This window comes from Miscanthus floridulus, chromosome 17 (genome assembly GCF_019320115.1).
Source record: "Miscanthus floridulus cultivar M001 chromosome 17, ASM1932011v1, whole genome shotgun sequence".
Lineage (NCBI taxonomy): Eukaryota > Viridiplantae > Streptophyta > Magnoliopsida > Poales > Poaceae > Miscanthus > Miscanthus floridulus.
Window position 1 is genome coordinate 7,309,808 of NC_089596.1, and position 15,906 is coordinate 7,325,713.

The window sequence follows — 15,906 nt, forward strand, 5'->3', positions numbered from 1 at the left end:
TTGACTCACATTGTACTCACTAAGCATAGACCTTACCATATCAATGAGTATTCTATTCTTCCTTTCAACAAGGCCATTTGATTGTGGAGTGTACTTGGCCGAGAATTGATGTCTAATTCCAAATTCATCACACAACTCATCAATTCTAGTGTTTTTAAACTCACTAGCATTGTTACTTCTAACTCTCTTGATGGTTGTTTCAAACTCATTGTGAATGCCATTAACAAATGATTTGAATGTTGCAAACATATCACTTTTGTCCACTAGAAAGAATACCCATGTGTATCTAGTAAAATCATCCACTATCACAAAGCCATATTTGTTACCACCAATGCTAGTGTATTGTGTTGGCCCAAACAAGTCCATATGCAATAACTCAAATGCTTTACTAGTGCTTATCGTGCTTTTCTTAGGATGGGTGTTTCCAACTTGTTTCCGGCTTGACAAGAGCTACAAAGCTTATCCTTTTCAAACACAACATCTTTCAAGCCTCTAACCAAGTCATGCTTTACCAATCTATTCAATTGTTTCATTCCAACATGACCAAGTCTTCTATGCCATAACCAACCCATGCTAGACTTAGTGAACAAACATGTGGATAATTCAGTTTCACTAGCATTGAAATCAACCAAGTATAGATTCTCATATCTAAAGCCTTTTGAAGATCAAGTTAGAGCCATCTACACTTATAATCTCTACATCATCTACCCCAAATATGCATTTGAATCCAAGATCACACAATTGAGCCATGGATAGCAAATTGAAGTTCAAGCTCTATACTAGCAATACATTGGATATGCTCATGTCATTGGATATTGCAATCTTACCAAGCCCTTTGACCTTGCCTTTGCCATTGTCACCCAATGTGATACTATCATAACCATCATTGCCATTGGTGTTGATTGAGTTGAACATTCTTGCATCACTGGTTATGTGTTGAGTGCATCCCCTATCAAGAACCCAATGCCTTCCTCCGGCTTTGTAATTGACCTACAAAAGAAGATCAATTCTTTTTAGGTACCCAAACTTGCTTGGGTCCTTGAAGGTTAGTTACTAAGCTCTTTGGTACCCAAATGGCTTTCTTCTTTGAGCCCATCCATGGTTTACCAATGAACTTAGCCTTTACACCATTTGCACCCTTGGTAAGCATATAAAAAGAATCAAGCTTAATGGAGGATACATTAGCATTTTTGCTCTTGTTTTTGCATTCATGCTCTTTATGACCAACTTGCTTGCAACTAGTGCAAAACCGACCATTGTTCTTCACAAAACGAGTCTTGTGAGGAGCAAAAGTCACCTTGCCTTTCTTGAGGGTATAGCCCAATCCCTCTTTGTAGAGAGAAGCTCTTTGGCTACCCAAGCACATAAGCAAGCAGTCCTCACCACCATAGGCCTTAGCCAAGGTGTGAGTGAGCTTATTGACCTCCTTTTTGAGGGTCTCATTCTCAACCATTAGTGAGGCATCACAAGTGAAACCATTACTACTAGATGAGGTGGAAGTAGAAGTACTACAAGAAGGATTAGTGGGAGCAATAATGATAGGCATAGATAATGATTCATCAATTATATCACAAGTTAAGCCTATATTGCAAGTTTCAACATGCTTCTTTTTATTTTGCTCATCAAGCAAAGAGGAATGAACTTTTTCAAGCTTTTTGTGAGCCTTGCCAAGCTCCTCATGGGCTTCCTCTAGCCTCTCATGAGATGCATTAAGCTCATCAAAGGCTTGCTTAAGGGCTTTTAGTTCCTTACGTAAGCTTTTGTATTTCCTTCTCTTGATGTCAAAGTATTCTTTAGCATCTTCTAGCATGTCAAATAGTTCATCCTTAGTAGGTTCATTATCACCACTATCACTTTCATTTCATTTTCATTATCATGTTCCTCATCACTTCCATCATCACAAATTTGTACCTTAGTGGCCTTAGCCATGAAGCATGATGGAGTGTCGAAGAGAGAAGGCTTCTCATTGATTGCAATGCTTGCAAGTGCCTTCTTCTTGGTGGTCTTGTCATCATCACTATCATCATCATCACTTGAGGAAGCATCGCTATCCCAAGTGACCACATATAAACCACCCTTCTTCTTCTTGAAGGTCATCTTGTCCTTCTTCTCTTTCTTTTCCTTTTTGTCCTTCTTGTTTTTCTTGTTGTCATCATCATTGTCACTATTGTATGGACATTGAGCAACAAGATGATCTTTGCTTCCACATTTGAAGCACCTTCTTGACTCTTCCTTGTTCTTGGATGAAGATTTCTTTCTTCTAGCATGGTACCCTTTCTTCATCATGAACTTGCTAAATTTCTTGACAAAGAGAGTCATCTTCTCATCATCATCATCATCCCATGAGTCATCATCTTCACTTGATGTATCTTGCTTTGCCTTGCCCTTGGATGATGTGGCCTTGAATGCCATGCTCTTCTTCTTCTCATCCTTCTTCTCATCTTTCTTCTCCCTTTCTTCCTTCTCATCATCATCTCTATATGTATCATCGGTCATTATATCTCCCAACACTTGGTTTGGTGTCATGGTGTCCAAACCACTCCTCACTAGAATAGTGACCAATGTGACAAATCTTGAAGGCAAACATCTCAAGAACTTGTGGGAGAAGTCTTTGTCCTTTACCTCTTCTCCAAGTGCTTTGAGATCATTGACAAGCACTTGAAGCCTATGGAACATCTCTGGCACACTCTCATCCTCCTTCATCTTGAAGCTTGCAAACTTCTCTTTGAGAATATATGCCTTTGCACCCTTCATGGCTTGAGTGCCTTCAAATGATTCCTCCAATTTCTTCCATGCCTCATGAGCTCTCTCAATATTCTTGATTTGCTCAAATGTTCTTTCATCCAAAGCATCATGGATGGCACTAAGAGCAATGTCATTATTTTGGAGTAGTATTTCTTCGGCGGCGGTGGGAGCCTCTTTATCTTCAATCTCAATCTTTGTCTCTACCACCTTCCAAACCTTCCTATTGATTGACTTGATATAAGTTGTCATCTTAGCCTTCCAATAGGAATAGTTGGAGCCATCAAATTGGGGTGGCTTCTTTGTGTTGTTGATTTGAGCCATTTTTACACCGAAGGTTGTTAAGCCTCAAATCACGGTGACCTCGGCTCCGATACCACTTGAAAGGTCCTCATGGCTAGAGAGGGTGAATAGCCTATTAAAAATTTCTACAACAACATTTAACAAACCGGTTAGACAATTATGAGGCGAAGCAAGTGTTGCGCTAGCCTACTAAAATAGCAAGCCACCTACCAAAATTCTAGTTTATATAGTTTCTATCCACACAATAGCTATGACACTATACTAAGTTAGTGTGCTCTTAAAAGCTAACTAAAGAGCCACACTAACCAAACTAACAAGCTCTAACAACTAGCTACACTAAAGAGCTTGGCAACTAGTTTGCGGTAATGTAAAGAGAGTGAGCAAGAAGGTTGTACCGCCGTGTCAAGGAAGGAGCCAATCAATCATAAGAACAAATAACAATGAAGACCAATCACCTCGGAATCAAATGATGACACAATGATTTTTTACCGAGGTTCACTTGCTTGCCGGCAAGCTAGTCCTCGTTGTGGCGATTCACTCACTTGGAGGTTCACGCGCTAATTGGCATCACACGCCAAACCCTCAATAGGGTGCCGCACAACCAACACAAGATGAGGATCACACAAGCCACGAGCAATCCACTAGAGTACCTTTGGCTCTCCGCCGGGGAAAGGTCAAGTACCCCTCACAACCACCACGATCAGAGCCGGAGACAATCACCAACCTCTACTCGATGATCCTCGCTACTCCAAGCCATCTAGGTGGCGGCAACCACCAAGAGTAACAAGCGAATCCCGCAGCGAAACACGAACACCAAGTGCCTCTAGATGTAAACACTCAAGCAATGCACTTGGATTCTCTCCCAATCTCACAAAGATGATGAATCAATGATGGAGATGAGTGGGAGGGCTTTGGCTAAGCTCACAAGGTTGCTATGTCAATGCAAATGGCTAAGAGGGTGAGCTTGAGCTGGCCATGGGGCTTAAATAGAATCCCCATGAAATAGAGCCGTTGTACCCCTTCACTAGGCACAACACAGGGTGATCGGACGCTCCGCTCATATTGACCGGACGTTGGACCCTAGCGTCCGGTCGTGCGATGCACGCCACGTGTCCCCTCTCTTCAAATATTGAGCGCCCGATCCCAACGGTCAAGTGATGACCGGACACGCGGCTGCGAAGTGACCGGACGCTGGACCTCAGCGTCCGGTCGTTTCCAATAAGCATCCAGAAATGATTTTTCACGACCGGACGCGTCCGGTCATGCTCGACCGAACTCACCTAGCATCCGGTCACACAGCGTCTCCCCTCTACGCTGCCACGTTAGCATGATCGGACGCAACCCTCCAGCGTCCGGTCACTAAGTGACCCAGCGTCCGGTCAGAGACCGAAGCCAGCGTCTTCGTGGCTTCCACTGACCGGACGCACGACTCCAGCGTTCGGTCACTGTGTGACCAGCGTGATTAACTCTTTTTCAACTCTATCTTCTTCACCCTTGCTCAAATGTGCCAACAACCAAGTGTATCACCTTGTGCACATGTGGTAGCATATTTTCACAAACATTTTCAAGGGTGTTAGCACTCCACTAGATTCTAAATGCATATGCAATGAGTTAGAGCATCTAGTGGCACTTTGACAACCGCATTTTGATACGAGTTTCATCCCTCTTAATAGTATGGCTATCGATCCTAAATGTGATCACACTCACTAAGTGTCTCGATCACCAAAATAAAATGGCTCCTACCATTTATACCTTTGTCTTGAGCCTTTTGTTTTTCTCTTTCTTCTTTTCAAGTCCAAGCACTTGATCATCACCATGGCATCACCATCATCATGTCATGATCTTCATTTGCTTCACCACTTGGAATGTGCTACCTATCTCATGATCACTTGATAAACTAGGTTAGCACTTAGGGTTTCATCAATTCACCCAAAACCAAACTAGAGCTTTCACCCCCCCCCCTCTTAGGTGTCACGGTCCCTTTCAATAACATTATTATATTCCGTTGTTATAATAAATTGAGGTAATATTCTAGTACTATAATAAAGTGATGTAAGAAATGACTTAAGAATGTTGTAAGCTTTATTCTCTCATTTATGATCCTGATGAAAAAATATGGATTTTCGAGTTCTCCCTTGGGGTGTGCTCGACGGAACTGCATAGTTTAGTGTCCTCTCTTGTGTACTTAGTGTCTAATGAAAGACAAGTACTTCTAGGAGGCATTAGACTAGGCGGTTCTGCCATAGCTACACTACAAGAAATAAGGCTTTACATGACGGTTTACTGGTGATGTTCTAAGAAAGCATCATAGAATTCTATTATATGTGACGGTTCATTCCTGAGGTGATACATCTATGACGACTGGTATAGCTATCGTCACGGTTGGACATTGTCGCAGGGTCAGAACCGCGGCAAGCAGTGTTGTTCGAGTCGGTGTTAGAGTATGTGTCTCTGGTGGCTCAGGTGGATTCAAGAACACAAGAATCATAGAGAGGACACAACGGTTTATCCTGGTTTCGGGCCAATCGGTGCCCTATGTCCAGTAGCTGATGATCCTTATACTCAAAAGCACCCAAAATCGGGGGGTTACAATAGGGTTGTAGAGAGATTTGGTAGGGGTTAGCTCGGTGCTAATCCTAAGGTTGCCTCGCCACCGGTAGAGTCTTCTCCTTGTTGAAGAGGAGGAAGACGACGGGATGCGGTGGAGGAGCCCTCATGCCCCTCTCTAGGTTGCCTTTCTCTGGGTGCTGAGCAGAGGCCAAGGAATGGAATGGAGTGGAATGATCTGTTTTCTCCTCTTTTTTCTCTCCCCTAGGTCCGACCTTATCCCTTATATAACGAGATAGATCAGGTACATGGTGGTTTGGGGGAACTAGTCTAAAGTCAGCATTTCTCAATGGAGACCTGGTGGAGGAGGTGTACGTCGAGCAACCGCCGGGTCATGCAATCCGAGGGAAGGAGCGCAAGGTGTACAGGCTCCACAAGGCGCTGTACGGGCTTCGGCAAGCGCCCAGGGCTTGGAATGCGAAGTTGGACAGCTCACTGCGGTCTCTTGGGTTCAGATGCAGTGAAGCTGAGCACGCGGTGTACGTGCGGGGCTCTGGTGGAAACCTGCTGCTCGTCGGAGTGTATGTCGATGACCTCGTCGTGGTTGGAGCGGACCCGACGGAGGTCGATCGCTTCAAGAAGGAGATGGCCCGGCTCTTCAGCATGAGCGATCTCGGATCGCTGCACTACTACCTCGGCATCGAGGTTCGTCAGGGCGCCAAAGGCATCACGCTGTGCCAAGGTGCCTATGCGGACAAGATCATCGAGAAGGCCGGGCTCACGGGGTGCAATCCTTGCAGCACTCCGATGGAGCCACGACTCAAGCTGAGCAAGACGAGCTCGAACCCTCCGGTGGACAAGACCCTGTACCGCAGCGTCGTCGGGAGTCTGAGGTACTTGGTCCATACACGTCCTGATATAGCATTCGCAGTTGGTTATGTAAGTCGCTTCATGGAGGCACCCACTACCGAGCACTGGAGTGCTGTTAAGCACCTGCTGAGGTACATCGCCGGGACGAGGTCCTACGGCTGTGTTTACCGGCGGGGGGAGGGAGCTCTGGAACTGATCGGTTTCAGTGATGCTGATCACGCCGGGGACAGCAACGACCGAAAAAGCACTTCTGGGGTGTTCTTCTTCCTCGGCCAGAACCCGGTTAGCTGGCAATCGCAGAAGCAATGCATGGTGGCGCTGTCATTGTGCGAGGCGGAGTACATCGCCGGCGCTACCGCGGTGTGTCAGGGAGTGTGGCTGTCGTGCCTGCTCGCTGATTTGGTGAACGCCAAGGTCATCGTGCCACTGCTCTACATCGACAACAAGTCAGCATTGGCGCTGGCTAAGAATCCGGTGCTCCATGAGAGGAGCAAACACATTGACGTCCGGTTCCACTTCATCCGTGACTGCATCAGCTCCGGCGTCATCGAAACGGACTACATCAGGACTGGTGACCAGCTGGCGGACCTGCTCACCAAGCCACTGCCGCGCGAACGTCTTCTGGAACTGCGTGGTCGGAGTGGCGTCGTCAAGATCAGTCCGGCGCAACAGAATTAGGGGGGAGTGTGTTGAGTTTACTCTTTCTGTTGCGTGTGTGTGCGCGTGTGTCTATCTTCAGCATGTAGTGAGGTGAGCGCGGCGCTTCCTTCGCGTCATGCGCATGTGTGTGTGTGTGGGCGGGACTTGGTCACCCGGCAATGTCGCCCACGTCGTGTGGCTGTGGGATGGCGCAGCAGAAAGCGCGGGGCGTGGGCAGTACTGAGTAGTGCCAAGTCTTGCATGTAATCAGGGTTAATAAATAGAAGAAAAAAACTGAAAAGCAGCAGTTCGTTGCGCTGCACCAATTCTCTGTCCACTGAGTTCATCGTTTCGTTCTGAGCGTTCATCGAATTCGGAGAGAGGGATAGTGAGCGTTCCAGCGAGTATTGATCCTGTGCAGTTTTCAACAATGTATGCCTGCCAAAACGTAACCTAACCTGTTGGGCTATTTGTAACTGGATCTGATCTAATTGCAAGTGTACATATATTGTGCCTACTGACTACAATTTTTTTTGCAATAGAAAATTGTCCTTCATTGGGTCTGCCCGGGCCATGGATAGAGTAGAGAAATATTGTCTAATGATAGTGGAGTTTTGTCTGAATTTTGGGACAATAAAGTCAGAGTTCTTCCTGTCTCATCTTGGTGCCCCGTTGTAGAAAAGAGAATTTGTTAGCTTGTAATTCTTTGGAAATAGATTATATCAAATGTGAATTTTGGGAATGTATGTACTCTGCTTCAGTTAACATACACAGGAAGTGTAATGTTTCCTATTTAAATTTAAACAAGGCTTTGGTTTTTTTCCACCATTATTTGTCTTATGTCTGTGCTTTTCTATCCTTCTGCTACACAGTAGATACTGATATTCATTGCATCTTGATCCTGCAGGTACCATGCCAACAGAATGCTTAGGGGGTGTTTGGTTGGGCTTTTGGCTTTGGCTTTTGGCCCCAAAAGCCAAAAGCCCAACTAAAGGGGCTGTTTTTGGAGGGTGCTTTTTCAGAAGCAGCTGTTTTTCCGTAGTTCATTTTTGAAAGCTGGTTTGACCCTGCTTTTGGCTTTTGGCTTTCTGCTTTTCGAAATTGGTGGAATAAAAAGCTCTTCCATAGTTGTTTCAAGAGAGATAAAGATAAAAGGTATATTTTATACTTGTTTAACCAAACAGCTTTCAGCTTTTCTACAGCTCACAGCCCACAGCAGCTTTCCCATAGCTCACAGCCCACAGCAGCTTTTTCCCACAGCCACAGTTCAACCAAACACACCCTTAGCTTCTATGTGCCTTTCCTTCCGTGCAAGCTCGCTGGTATGAGGAACTCCCCAGCTGCTCTTTGTTAGGTATTGGCTATGGTTTGCAGCCATAGCAATGTGAATTCCAACTGTTTGGTTTTACAGTATTTCTGCAAAAATCTAGTGCCCACAACTTTTAAGTTACTGTGCATAGATACACATTACTAGGATTATATAGACATCGACGAAATGATCTTCATGGTACTTGTGTTTGATAAAATCAATTTCCACCAACTACCCTGGCTCACTAAATGCAGACAAATATTATGTTGTTCCTAGTCCATTTTATAGGCAGAACTTGGCATCCCACTGCAACTTCTCTCACCATGATAACAAACAATTCAGTGTACTTATCTTTACAGTCCATTTGTCTTAATGATTATGTTCCAAAAAATATACTAGTAGTGCAAATGCAACTGCCAAGCCAAATTATTGGAGGCTGCAGCTTCGGTTCTTCTCAAATTGGTTGGCCAAATCGTTGCCATCTAGAGGAGCAGTATAAGTGACAAGTTCTAGAACAAATTTGATAGGTTGTCTAGCTTGCAAGTGACAAGTTCAAGAACAAGTAATTTTTGTAACTCCTTGTATTTCAACCTGTTTTGGTTATGTACCTAGCTTCTATGTGTCCTGTACCTATGCATCTGTGTGTCCTGTACCTCAAAGACTAACTGTGTTTTCTTTGCAGGCGTTTGATGAAGCTATCTCTGAATTGCGGCAAGAGGATCAAGACGCTCATGGTGGCTATTTCCGTTAGTTACGAAAGATTTAGTTATCTGAGCAAATCATATGAGTTATGTGTTGTACAACACAACATCTTAGTTTTGTAGCTACTTGAGTGTAGCTTGGTTATTGCCTTAGTATTTTCTGTGGAAATTTGTACAAAAACAAATGTTGATGGTTTCAATGAAAATGATGAGCAATGTTTTGTCAATTGTGAGCTTTGTTCCAGTTTATGTGTTTCATGACTGTGTCTTAATGTGTGACAAGGTTAATGTTGATTGTATCATTAATGCTGTGATGATTTGGCACTAATTTGTGATGTTCTTTTTCGTCACTATGGTTTGGATCTGGGCTTGGATATGGGCTCTGGTTATAGGAGACGGACAACTAATTCATGACGGACACAAATGCTAATCTGTGACGGTTCAATTCGGTCCAACAAATGTATGACGCGGGATACATGACGTTTTTCGCGATCGTCATCGTGAGTTGACTGTGACGTATTTTCGCTTGTTTGTGACCAAAGTAAACCGTCATGTATAAGGATATTTTTTTTAGTGCTAGCCAATATTTTTCGACTCGAGCATAAAGCTAGCTAGCTAGCATGTACCCCGAGTAAAATACATCTACGACTATACTTTTATTCTGAGATAAAGTAGTCAATTATTATCAAACTATATACTTGCAACTTAGAAATAAAATTCGTTTCTGGTTATCTTCAGGTCTAATTCTATGCAGGCTACCTCTGTCTCCCGTCCTCTTTCCTTTTGTCATGGCCGGCTAGCAAATTATAATGCCCATCCCAGTTTTTTCATTACAGCATGCATGACGCATATAGCATGAATAGCATATGAAGACGATGCTGTGTTTATTACTCCTTTTCCTGCATGACTGTCAGCTGGTGCTGCGTATGCCTGTCCGTTCTTAAAGCCAACTAGCAGCACTTGTATCAGAATATGAAATATTGTGGAGCGTGGCATAATTTATTTTGAAGGGTCGGCAATAGCTTTGCTGAAATATATTAGTAGGAGTAAGAAAAAAAGTATACATACAAATTACAAGCCTTCAGCCAAGGAAAAAAACTGAAGAGGCAATAACCGGAAACCACAGGAGAGAAGAAAACCCAAAACACCGAGAACAAACACAAAGGAAGACCCTGCTACTTTAACACCTGAGCATTGGTTAACATAAAGTGTAGGCAAGACTAAAAACACAGCTACCATCAATTATTGACGGCAGCAAGCTCACGCTCCTCAAGCTCTCCTCTAAACAAACTTCAGTACCACAAATTAACGTGAAGACATTGTGTAAATCGTTTCCAACGCCAATCTTCTTTCCCAGATTTTTCATATTTAAGGGGTTTTAAGTCTCATGATGAATGTTTGTTCCCCCAAGAGAGAAATCGTTATTATTCCAAGTCCAGTCATCGGAATCACTGTCTGTCGCCTCGCACACAACATATTACTTTGCTGCATGAATGGCTTCGAGTGTCATTTCAACTTGTCTCATTGTCGGTCATTCCTCAGCGTTAGACTTCACACATATTACTGCCAATAGAGCGACATCAGCGACGAAGCCAGGGCTGGCTTCCTCTTCTTCTTCCTCCAGCCCCTCCTTGCCTTCTTCTTCCTCCTCATGGCGGTAGCCCGGGCTCCATGTAAATCATGGCCGTAGGGGGGGCTGGAGCACGGGTAGCCCCCCCCCCCCCCCCCCCCCCCCCCCCCCCGCTGGCTTCGTCGCTGAGCGACATCAACAACCCTCTCGAGTGACTTGCGGATCTATTATATGAACTAAGTTGCTTTCAGAGACGAGAGTCACAAAATGCTTTACAAGACCATAACCTTGAGCTGATCTATAGGAAACAGGCTTTTTTCTTGTAAACAACTCTATAAGAATCACACCGAAACTGTAGACATCACTCTTTTTCAGTAAGATGACCTGTGCTAAAATACATAGGGTCCAAGTATCCAAATGTTCCTTGCACAACGGTATCCACCCCTGTTTGTTCAATTGGAATGTGTCTAGAAGCTCCAAAGTCTGACAATTTCACAATTAAGTTGTCATCAAGAAGTATATTAGGAGATTTGATATCCCTATGAATTATTGGCATTGAAACCAGTGAGTGGAGATATGCTAGTGCCCTAGCAGTTTCAACGGCAATCCTCAATCTATCTCTCCATGTCAGTGATGCTTGATATTCCACATGAAGATGATAATAGAGGGTCCCATTAGTAATGAACTCATAAACAAGTAGTGGAACTTCTGTCTCAAGACAACATCCAAGTAGTTTCACTATATTTCTATGGTTTATTTGAGAAAGGATAGCAACCTCGCATTTATGAATGCATCAATTTCTCTTTGTACCACAATCTTCGACTTCTTAATCACCACAACATGTAGACTTGATAGAATTCCCTTGTACACTATGCCATGCCCTCCTCCACCAAGCACACGAGCACTATCGAAGTTGTTAGTAGCTTTTTCTAGCTCTTTCAAAGGAATAATCATTCTTTCGGCTATATCAGACCTTTGACATACCAATTGTTGTAGTAACTGCCCACGATTTTGCTTGAAGAATCTCTGTCTTATTTTTCTCTTTCTTTGTTTGTTTATTGATTTTACGCAATACAAACATGATCCCTATGACTAGAATGAGAAGTAATGCAGCACTTTCAACTCCTATGCCGATACTTAGGCCTGAGAATATGTAGACAAAAAGAAGTGTCAACTTTAGAAGCATGGAAAGAAAGCACAGCAAAAGATCTTAGTTATATGTATTACAATTTTATGCCTTTGGATCTCATAGAGTGACTTCGGTTGACTTGTGTGGGTTGCGTCAACCCAAGCTTTACAAACAAATTGTGAGTGGCTTAACTTTCCATGTACTTTATAACCAATTTTTTCCTTGGTTTTTTATATGATATTATAGTTCTTTCAAGTTGCTACTAGGTTTTGGAATACAATATAATGTAATATTTGTCCATATTTTGACTTATTGGGTATGTTCATTATGTTTCTTAAAAGGGGCACAAGACTATGCCATTTCCATTAGTACAGAAGGGTGTTGCACGAAAATCAATAAAAAGGAAAAACAATATACCAAGGGATTACACTCTTGCTACTCCCTTAGTTCACAAGTGTAAAGACTTCTGACCTAATACACATTTATAGGTAGGGTTTAATAATGTTGTTTATGACATTATTTACTTCAGGGTTGAATTGCATCACTATGATTTAGGCACATGATTGAGTGATACATGCTTACTTTTCCATCCCTACACAAGTAGTCTTAAAATCCCCATAGTTCTTTACATTTGGGGATGGGGGAATACCAAATAGGCCAACTTCTTTGAACATGCTAAAAACCAAGCTCTTAACTTCTTTCATTGGAAGGTCTTTGCATTACGCTCGTTTTTTTTTTTAAAATCTAATATCTATGAGGGCGCCAAAACTCCAAGGTTGTGGTTTATTACTTCAAGGTGGAGTCATGCGAGTTACTCCCTCCGTTCCAAATTATAAGACGTTTTGGCTTTACTAGACATATTGCTTTTACTATGTATCTAGACATAGTGTATATCTAAGTGCGTAGCAAAAGATACATATCTAGAAAAGCCAAAACGTCTTATAATTTGGAATAGAGGGCATACTTGCAAAGGGCAAGTAATTATGAAAAGTATCTGGATTAATAGAGGATACCGAGTGATGGGAAATATTAAGCGTAGTGCAACCATGGGGAGATTTGGTAAATATCCTAATCTGAAGAAGGAAGTCGTCTTGTCAACGGCAGGTACAAAATCTAACGGTTGTAGAGGCGAAACTGCAAGCTATTGGAAGAAGGAATACATGGTAGGACCAACCATGTAGTACCAGCAAGTAGGTGGAGCTCAGGAGGCAGTACAAACCTATGGCCTGGAGGGCCATAGGAGAAGGTGGTGTGGTTAACCAAACTACACAACAAAGGATTTCTCATGTGGAAGGTTCATGCATTCCATCCCAGACTCTGACACGCACATTTTGGTGACGTGCATGAGCCCCTATGGTGGATGTACTCTCAAAGTGGGAGTATAAATAAAAAAGGAACGGGGAGCGAATTTTCACAGGAGCAAGGTAACTTCAAAGGATTAGAATCAAGGTGGAGATTGTTGTATAGTGACTCAAATGGTCTACTTGTAATATGATTCAATATAGGTGTGCTATTAGGACTTCTAGTTCTATGAGGATTTGAGTATAGAATTCTACTAGGAGTAGTACTCCTGCTACTTGCATGCATGGGGGTCTTGCAGGGAACTATATAAACAAGCTAGGGGGTAGAGGCTATATAGGCATCAACCAAGCTAACACAAGGGCCTCATCCAAGGCTTGTAAGGAGCAATTAGGAATGCTCAAGAGGATTAGACTAGAAGTTCTATTGCACTATATTCTTGTAAAGAGCAAGAATCATAGGGTCCTAGAGGGTCAAGCAAGGTTGTGAGAGCGATAATCACTTGTACTATTTTGGAGTTATGCTTATAGAATTGTGGTCGGCTTCGCTAAAATTCTAATCGATTGTCATGATTGCTTTAACGTTGTCAATCTAGGGTTTCCACGTTATTCGACTACATCACTCTTAATAAGGTGCAAGCATGCATGTGTCATACTCACAATATTCTTTCAAAGATCTAAGAGTTGTTGTGCATAACTAGGTGTACCAGATTCTAGCAATGTTGTTTTGCATAAGAGATTTGAGCATAAATTCATTGGATATAGAGAGAGCAAGTAATTAGCTAGGATTACCTGTATGTGATTTTACACAACCATGTGGTCCCATGTGGTATGGTTGGATCACCACTGGTTCCACGTGGGCATGTACATGTGTACGTGCCGGGCAAATTAATACAACGACCATAGCACTTATCCTGAAGTACACATTGATCGATATCTAGTAAGAATAAAGTAGATATATTACAATATATATATATATATATATATATATATATATATATATATATATATATATATATATATATATATATATATATATATATATATATATATAAGAAGAATGCTCTCCAAGAATTTCGATACTACTTCATGCTCCCATATATATATCAATCACAAGAAGACGACGTGCTTACGCGCGTACTGTATTAGATACAGTAAGTATTACCTTGGCATCCATGGTGAATTGGTAGAGGTTCCCTTGGTAGCCTTGCCAGCATTTGCAGGTGTAGCCGCTGGCGTGGTCACAGTTTGGACGGACAACACGTGTGCAGGAGCTGAAACTGCTGTGGCACCCAACGTCTTGATGAGGGTACGTCGCGTTGCCGTCGCGCGTCTGATCGCTTGGCTCTTGCAGCGCGGCGTCGGATCCGACGACCGTCCATGCAAGCACCACAGGAATCCTCCTCGTCTTCTCGGCCTCACGCAAGGCCATGGATAACGTGACGTTTAGGTGATGGAACCAGGCCGGCTTCCTGCGCGATGAGCACCGAGTAGTTGGAGTTGCCGGTACCCTCCTTCACACTCACGTCGTAAGAGTCGCAGCCCACGCCCAGAGGGATGGGTGCCTTGCAGCAGCCGATGCCAAAGCACCTTTCGCAATAATGCTGGCCAGCACCGCGGTTGCTGATGGCCGACGACGAGCGGCACAGCAAGGCCTGCTCCTCGTCCACGGTGACTCCGTAGTTGCAGACCGAACCACAGCTGCTGATGGCTCGAGTGCCCCGGCCTGCCCTCGCCCCCGGGCAACATAAGCTCGGCAAGGAAGTCGCAGCCCGAGAGGAGGAGCACGTTTTGCGATTCCGACAGGACGCGACGTAGGGCCCTCCCGGCAGCCCCCACGGTCCAACGCCCCATGAGCCCCAGGCTCCGTAAGTTAGCATTAGTATTGGCGCCGCCGGCATGTCTGTGTGTATGTCTGGGCCCAGGACGCGCACGGTGGAGTTGTCAGTTACCTGCAGGAGGGTGCCGTTGCCGAGGAGCAGCCGCGGCGGCGTGTGGTTGGTGTCGCAGGTGAGGTCGCGTCGAACCCCCGGCAGGTGGCACCCGGGGCTCAGACCGAACGGGAAGGGCACGCTCACTGGGTCCTGCATGTCTCCTGCAGGCTGCAGCTTCATCGCTCCCGCCGCCGCTGCCAACAACGTCATCTGCGACACGGCGACAGCAGCCGCTACGACCGAAGCTGCAAGCACTAGCGGCTGTTGCCAGCAGGGCACGACCACTGTGAACTCGAGCTCACCCATGGCGGGTTGGTGGTGGCCTGCTCTGCTCTGCTTGGCTCGGGTGGCAACTGGCAAATGACTGTGCCTCTGCCTGCCGCCAAGCCAACAACATACATTATTAATGTGTGCTGGCCCTGGCCGGGCTAGCTAGCTGGCGGTGCATATTCTTAGGATCGGAGTAGTTTTGAAGTGACGGACAAACCCATGCATCAAGCAATGCAATTACGGGGAAACGCTTCATTGATGCCACCGTCATCAATTACGGTGTATTACGCGCGCTCAGACACACACACACAAGCACCTGAAAACACACCGAAACAACGGCACACAAAGACACACACAAACAAACCAAAGCTACAAAACACATGTAAAAACCAGTGAAAAACAAAAAAAACAAAAATATTTAACAGAAACTACAAAAGTAACTTTGAAAAAATAAAAACCAGTGAAAAACAAAAAAAAAGTTCAAAACAAACAACAAAAGAAACTTTGAAAAAAAACAGTGAAAAACAAAAAAAGCACAAAAAACTACTACGGATAGAACAAGTATGGAAAATGTATGAATAATTCAATCTTGTG